Source organism: Theropithecus gelada, chromosome 10, assembly GCF_003255815.1.
Source record: "Theropithecus gelada isolate Dixy chromosome 10, Tgel_1.0, whole genome shotgun sequence".
In the NCBI taxonomy this organism is placed as follows: Eukaryota; Metazoa; Chordata; class Mammalia; order Primates; family Cercopithecidae; genus Theropithecus; species Theropithecus gelada.
In genome coordinates this window covers 35,117,438-35,125,720 of record NC_037678.1, presented here as the reverse complement: position 1 = coordinate 35,125,720, position 8,283 = coordinate 35,117,438, and the positions used below count along the sequence as shown (strand labels likewise).

General features: G+C 37.2%; 1 pseudogene; it reads right to left on the bottom strand.

Moving 5' to 3' along the window:
- Window positions 1-6,982: 6,982 nt before the first annotated feature.
- On the bottom strand, window positions 6,983-7,723 carry LOC112633460 (annotated as a pseudogene).
- Between the last annotated feature and the right edge of the window lie 560 nt (window positions 7,724-8,283).

Here is an 8,283-nt window from a genome sequence, read left to right as displayed (position 1 = left end):
TGTTTGGGTTGAAGGGGGATCCTTATTAGTTGGAGAAGGAGTTGGGGGGACGCTGGTGTAGGGAGGTAGACTCTGAGGGCTACCTGTAGGGCATAAATCATACTTTTTACGTAATTGCGAGTTGTCTCTTAATGAAAAGGAAATTTGTGCATATGGCACTTCACACCATTTGCCTTTTATTCCTACAAAAGATGTCTAGGTGTAAGATGGTGTTATAACTTATACTTCCCTCAGAAGGCCAGGTTTCTCTCCCTTGAAAAAGATATCGTGGCCAAGCAGTACTGCAGAAAAATATAAGTCATTTCTTTCATAGCGTCTGAGGGCCAAATTGGTTCCAATTCTCCAGAATACATCTTAGGGGTGTTTTTGCCTTGGGGGGAACGTTTCCGATCTGAAAAAAGAACATAGGGATGACAGTACTCCAGTTATTTTCCGATGAGCATTAGTCTTAAAGCGTCCTCTATGATCCTAATGCTTATTCCTTTCCAGGGTGCGTAACCACCCATGGACCTCTCCTTATCAGATTAGTTATGCTCACCAATGTAGCAGTCCTGCACCCGTTTTCCCACCTTTCTTGGCCACAAAGAAAGGGGACTGGACTGCTGGATTCTAGTGGTCCTTTACCAGCATGCCCAACATTGCCTTTGCCTTCAGAAGTGAGTTCCTTTCCAGGGTGCATAACCACCCATGGACCTCGGCTTATCGCACTAGTTATGCTCACCGATTTAGCAGTCCTGCATCTGTTTTCCCACCTTTCTTGACCACAAAGAAAGGGGTCCAGGCTGCCGGATTCTAGTGGTCCTTAACCAGCGTGCCCAACATTGCCTTTGCACTCAGAGGTGAGTCCTAGAGCTGGATTGGGTTCCTGAGTATTTCAAAACAACCAAGCTGCCCAATCAAGATGCATTCCCATAAAACAGTTCTTAAGCAAATTCATTTCAGAGAGGGCGTATGTAACCTTTTGAGTCAGGATTGAGATAGTCTTTTTTGATTCTGTAAGTACTTTAAGGTTTGGCTGAGTGCAAACAGCTCACACTTTTGAGGAGAGGAATTATTCGGCAATTTTTCTAACTCTGCTTCCACAAGAGTCTCCGTATCAATGACCGAATCCCCTTTGTCATTTTTTCCCCAGCCACCTGGGAAGAACTATCTATTGTCCTGTCCTGAAGGGAGTTCCTCCTAGGTCTGGTTGGACCTTTGTATGGTAAGTAAGATTTAGATCCCCTGTTAGGAAATTGTCAAAAAGACTAGAAGGACTCAAATGCATCCAACCCCTCAATTTCAGGTTCATAAGTCATTCTATAAGCATTTTGATCAGCCAGTGCCTGAGTTTCCACCCTCAACTAAAAACTTATTTGCTCAACTAGCTGAAAACACAGCTGGCAGCTTTAAAATTTCCTCATGTTATGTATGTACAGAAACTAATATGGAGAACAAGTGGCCATGGGAGTCAAAGAAATTAATGCCACAAGATAACTTCAGTTCGCTTAACCCTGACAGTGAACCAACAGCCTCAGCCAGTGTTAGTTGTTAAAAACCTTCATAATTGGATAGTACTGTATCGCCTGATGGGAAAAGGCTTTTGCAGAGACAGTAGGAGAAACAACCTGCTTAGGGCAACAGTATTATGATGAGACTAAAAACAAAACTCTATGGAGAAATGCCTGAATGACTCCTACTTATCAGATCCAAACACTTTCTCCCCATTCTCTACTCTAAGCTACACTTGGCATCAGCTAGAAGCTCCAAATGCTTGAAAGGCACCCCCTGGCCTATATTGGATTTATGGATCATGGGCGTACTGTCAACTGCTGGCTGGCTAAATGGACAGGGGCATGTGTATTGAAAACAAACAAATCAACCTTCTTTATAATTCCTCTGAAGCAAGGGGAACTCTTAGAATATCCATTTTATAATAAAAATAAAAGAAGAACTTTAAAAAGTATAATCACAAAAATAAACCCAAATATCAAAAAAGGATGTGGACATAGGAGACTAAAAGGATAATATATGGCCTCCTGAAAGAATCATTAAATGCTATGGGCCAGCTATCTGGGGGCAAGAAAGGTCATGAGGGTACCACACCACAGTCTATATCCTCAACCACATCATAAAGTTGCAGGCAGTCCTTGATATCATAACCAATGAATCATCAAGGGCATTAGATTTATTAACAATACAAGCAACACAAATGAGAAATGCTATATATCAAAATAGGCTAGCTTTAAATGACCTCTTTGCCTTAGAAGAAGGAGTATGTGGAAAATTTAACCAATTCTTGCCTAGAAATCCATAGTAATGACCAAGAAATTCACAATAATTGTCATAGAAATCACAGCTACAATGTGTAAGCTGGCCCATGTTCCAGTTCAGACTTGGCCTAGGTAGTCCCCGGATTCCTTGTTTGGAGGATGGTTCTCAGCCTTTGAAAACTTCAAAACCCATATTAGTAGGTTATTGCTTGTTCTTGGCACTTGCCTCTTCCTCCCTTGCCTTTTGTCCGGGTTTATTAGGAGTATTCAGTAAACAATGGAGGCAATAGTAGCCCAATACACTGCCACGAAGTTGATGGTATTAACCAGCTATCAACCGTTGCCAGTAGAAGAAGAAGCTCAGCTCCACAAAGAGGTGGCAAATAGTGGTGCTTTCTATTAACATCTCTGGTATAAGAACCACTGAAGTGGAGAATGAAATAGGAATCAAAAGAAATTAAAGAGTGTGTAAGCAGAAACTCAGTTGTATGTAAGAAAACCCAACTCACCTTTAAAAACGAACTGCTTGTTTTTCTGTGGCCAGTGAATCTTCTCTCCTCCCTTCCCATGCATTTTGAAGACCCTGTTTCCCTGGCTGTGCAGTTGCAAGGTCACTAGACAGATAAACTCAAGTCACAGAACAGGTTTTTCCTTGAAAAGTAAGAAATGATATAATGCATGTCTCAATTGAATAGCTGTCTTTGTTTCTTGCTTCTGTAGTATGATTCCCCCTGCACAAATCTCCCCCGACCCACAAAATGCTTAAAAGGTAACTTAACCCTTTGTTCAGGTCTCAGTCCTTTGGATGTTAATCCAACTGGGTTGGCGCACCTAAATAATTAATAAATATCCTCCTGAATCCCATCGGTCTCTCTGATTCCTTAAAATCCTGCAACCTACAGACTTCTCAACTATTGACTCACACATTCTTTTCTTGCGCACAAGAAGTTCACATGTAAAACTGTGCTTGAAACTATTCTATTTGAAGGGTGTCGCTGTGCCCTAGGATCCAGATAATCCCTTACTTTTTAAAGTCTTGCTTTTTTTAATGGCTCACAGTATGATGTTATCAAAAATTAGGCAAATATTCTCATATTTTCTTAATTTTACAAGGGGAGAATTATTGTCCTCATATCATTATATTCTGGAAAGACCACAATGAGCACCTCTGGACCTGATTGATTGTTATTTTGGGGTCCACTGCAGGGCTGTATACTAAGGGACAGTGGTCATTCTGAGTTCACAGAAAAAACCTGACATGAAAGGGGACGTTTTGCTAGATATGTGACCTGGTGAACAGAGTTGAAAAATGAGATCTGCTGATTACATTCTCATCCGGCTTAGGGTCTTGATGGCTCTTTTTAATCAGAGTTTTAAAAGCTGGCCTCATGTCCTGAGTTCAGAAAAACCAAACTTGTTTATTTCCTATAGACTTTTTGGTGGAAAATCTCTTTTCCATGGACTTTTAAACTAATTATTTACAATACATACCCCATGTCTTGTAATAAAGGTGTCAGCCATCTTCAAAATGTGTTTTCACAAATACAGTGTTTTAAGCTGTATTAACTAAAGATATATTCATTTATATTCACTTTGAGTCTCTAGGATAAATATTAGTCTTAAATTGTTACTTCTCATAAAGTCCCAGTGTTTGCTAAATCTAGTGTTTTGCACATAAAAAAATCAAGAATCTGTTTAAAATAATATTAGGAAATATTTGTATTTAATTAGATTTTATAATAATGTTTTTATTATTTTTCTTTTTATTTCTTAGATATAGATACTCAAATTTCTACAAACTGAAAAATGTAATGTACTTACTTTAAAATACTACCAGAATAATTGAAGTTGATAGTAAAAAATGAAAAATAAAAGTATGATAATTGCTGAAGCCTTGTGATGGGTATGTATGGTAAATATTAGTGTATAATTCTTGCTATGTTTGCTAAAACTTTTTATTTTTATAACTTTGAAATAAATAATTTAATAATTTTATGGAAACTTTCACATACTGTATATTAGCCACGTTTTGTAATAAAAACAAGTCAAACATCTGCTCACATGTTTTATCAATAAATTTAGGAGTTCAATAATGGATTCAAGTGCTGAAATTGGTTACAAATGAGGGAAAAATGCACAGCTTTCTAATTGGTCTTACACTAAAAGTACCTGCAACTATGGATATGGGTGCCACCAACACACTTTATTTAACATTTTTTCTCTGAGTCAATTTTGGTAAGGGATATTTTAACCTTATGATGACATCATTACAAATTTCTAATAATCTGTGACTCAGAGTGGTCTTCAATAAAGTACCATTATTTAATTCACATTTCTGGCCTGGTAAATCTAACCAGATAATTTCTATCTATTAATACCTTTTACAAACTTAAATTTTTTCTTATAACTATTTGCTATGAACATTTTAATGTTATAACTATATCTTTGTCTTTTCCTCTTAATTTAACATGCCTTGAGATGAACAATAAATGGGTTTGGTTTTTAGAGTCTGTGACTTAGTTCTCCAAAAATCAACAGTAGTACATTTTATTTTTGGCATGTTTCCTTTGGAAACATTTTACTGGGATATGATTTTATAACAAAACCATCACATATTTTAAGTGTACAATTCCAATTTTTTAAAATATACTTACAGACAACGATAATCACAATCTAATTTTGAAATAATTTTATTACTATGGAAAAAGAAATTCAGCCCTTTAGTACTTACTGATTTTATTATCCTGGTCACAGGCAATCATTAATCTGTTTTCACATATAATCCTTGTATTAAAAGTTATTTTAAGTGAAATCATAAATTATCTGCTCATTTGGTTTGGTTTCTTTTAACTTACTTTGATAATTTTGAGGTTTGTTCCTGACATAGCAGGTATCATTACTTCATTTTTTTAAATTTGGCAAATAGTATTTTATTGCATGGACAGAAGCACATATTATTTTTTTCTTTTACTATTTAATGAATATTTTGGTTTTATTCCTTTGGGGCTATTATAAATACTACTGCTTTGATCATTTACATTTGATTCTTTGTGTAGTCATAGGCTTTCATTTCTTTTGAGTACATAACAGAGAGTAAAATTTCTTTTCTTTTTTTTTTTTTTTTTTGTGAGACGGAGTCTCGCTGTGTCGCCCAGGCTGGAGTGCAGTGGCCGGATCTCAGTTCACTGCAAGCTCCGCCTCCCCGGTTCACGCCATTCTCCTGCCTCAGCCTCTCGAGTAGCTGGGACTACAGGCGCCTGCCACCTCGCTTGGCTAGTTTTTTGTGTTTTTTAGTAGAGACGGGGTTTCACCGTGTTAGCCAGGATGGTCTCGACTTCCTGACCTCGTGATCCGCCCGTCTCGGCCTCCCAAAGTGCTGGGATTACAGGCTTGAGCCACCGCTCCCGGACAGAGAGTAAAATTTCTGAGTCATATGGTGATACTCTTTATAACATTTTGAATAATTGCCAATTTTTTTTTAAAGTGGTTGTTTTTTACATTGCTACATACAGTCTTTGAAGCTTTCATATTTTTGATACCTGTGGCAATTTTTTTTTAAACATACATTTACTAAGATTCAGGCAATAAGACACAGCATACCAGGCTGGCCACTCAACTTGTTATTGCAAATCTCAGCTTCAATATGAAGCCTTTTATTTTTCTTAAATCAAAACCCTGCTTTTTACATGCTAAATATCTTGGCAAGTAGGCCATTAAACACAGTAATGAACTTAAGACAGCAAGAGTGAGGAGTTAACAAAAGCTAAACATTGCAGGCTAAACAAAATTCATACAAAAAATAAACTATCACTGGTTACATAAAATTTTCCTGACTGGTTAAAACTTAGTGTTAAACATGCATTTTAGAATATTTAGCTCTCAAGTTCAAAAAGAACCAGCGTCTATTTAAAATAATTCATCTCCCAAGCCAAAGTGTAATCAAAATTAATTCAAATGACATAACACCTTCTAATGCTAAAAAATATTCATTATTACTGAAGTGTAGGTAAATCTCAGAGCTTTTGGGGCTTTCTCATGCTGCAAATGGCTGTTTCTCTGGTTCATTCAAAGCAGCATATGACAGCATCCAAGGATAACACTAAGCTCAGTAAAGGGCAAGACTGCTGGTAGCCAGCTCTGACCTCCCCGTGAAGCATTGCTACTGTGTCCATAATATAGGATGTGTGAGGATCAAAGGCACACTATTCTGCTAGCTAAAGAGATAGCAAGCCACCCCCCAACCCTAAAAGTTCCTTCCCCTGGTAAATAAAAGTATATGAGGGGAAAAAATTAAAATACACTTATTTACAGAGTAAGGGTTTTTAAATATTAATGTAATCCCTCCTTCAAAAATTTTAACTAGAGTCATCTGGTCATTTCTGATTACATCTTAAAGATACATCTAGATTCAATTTCTGTTGGTTTATCCTTAGACACTTCTAGTCAAAAGTATTGATTTTATTCCTAAATATCTTAACCACTAGTATAACCACAGTGTATTATCTCACAGAGTTATCAAGCACTGGAAGAAAAAAAAATAGATGTTCAAGCAGCAGCCAACATTTATGGCCCTTTCACACAGTGACATCTGAGTGGCTACTGAATAGTCCAGGAATAATTCTAAAGACAAGAAAATTCATACATTTTAGTAAGTATGTTGTAGTTTTCACAATTGAAATTTCCTCAGGCATTGCACTTTCTTTATAAGGGAATCCTGATTTTTCTTAACGTTATGGTGAGTCAGGACTTGAACTAGCACACTTCTTTTTCTTCTTCTTACTGTGTTTCTTATGCTTCTTTTTCTTTTTCATGTTTTCTGTTGCTTTTTCTCGTTCTTCACTGTTTTTCTTCTTTTTTGCTCACACCTCCTCAATATACTCTGATTCTGACAAGAACTCAGATGATAAAGGTTTATCTTCAGAATACATCTTTCTCTTTTTGTTGAGTCCTTTAATATCCTTTTCTTTCTCAGTTCCATCTTTTGACTTCTTTTTCTTTTTAAAACTATCCTTACTGTCTGGTTCGGTTTCTGACATGGAGCTTTCAGAAGATTTACATGAACGGTTCTTCTTTTTCTTTCTCCATTTTCCTTGTTTCTTATCCTCATCTTCAGAATCAGAACTGCTGGAAGAATCAGAGCTTGATGAAGAAGAAGATGAATACCTACCAGACTTCTTCTTTTCATTTTTCTTTCTCTGTCTTGTTTTGGATGAGCTCTTACTTCCACTTAATAATTTCTCCCTGTGTTTTTCCAGTTCTTCCTTCCAGTTCTCATTCATTTTTTCTTCAAATTCAGCCAAAGCCTTGGAGCCTTTCTTTTTCTTTTCTAGTCGCTCTTTTACTTCTTCCCAGGTAGGCCTTGGTCAATTCAGATAACACTGTATTGTTGGCCCTGAAGACTGGACTAGACCCTTTGATCTTGCCATTGCTATTGGGTTCATATAGGCCACCCGATTGTCCTGCTTCCCCATGGTGCTGTATTGAGTGCACAGTCGCAAGCCTGGCAATCTTTTTTATTGTCTCTTTGTTACAGCTATTTTAGTAAGTATCTCATTGAGCATTTGATTTGCATTTCTCTACATTAATATGTTGCATATTTAAAATTTATTGACAATTTTTGCTTTTTATTTGTAGAAATTTTAAATTCAAGTTCTTTGCATATTTTTAAAGTGTCAATTTTCTATTTATTATTGACCTATAAGACTTTATAGATTTGAGCAACATGGCTGAATAGACACACCAAGGTGGAACAGCTACCACCAAGGGAACAGGATGATTGGCACATGCTTAACAGAGGGCAGGTACTGAGAGGGGATGGAGGAAAGGCACAAAAGCTGAACTGAAGGTTCGGAATCTGGGAACCCTGCACAGGGCTAAAGCACAGTGGAACTCATTTCTGGCCCCCAGTGACTGTGAGAAAACAGGTGAGTTTAACTGGCAAGAAGCTACCTGCTTTCCCCACTGGCCTCTGGAATCCCAGTGGCAGAGACCCCTGACCACCATGAAAAATGAGTTGAAAGGAAGAGCTGCT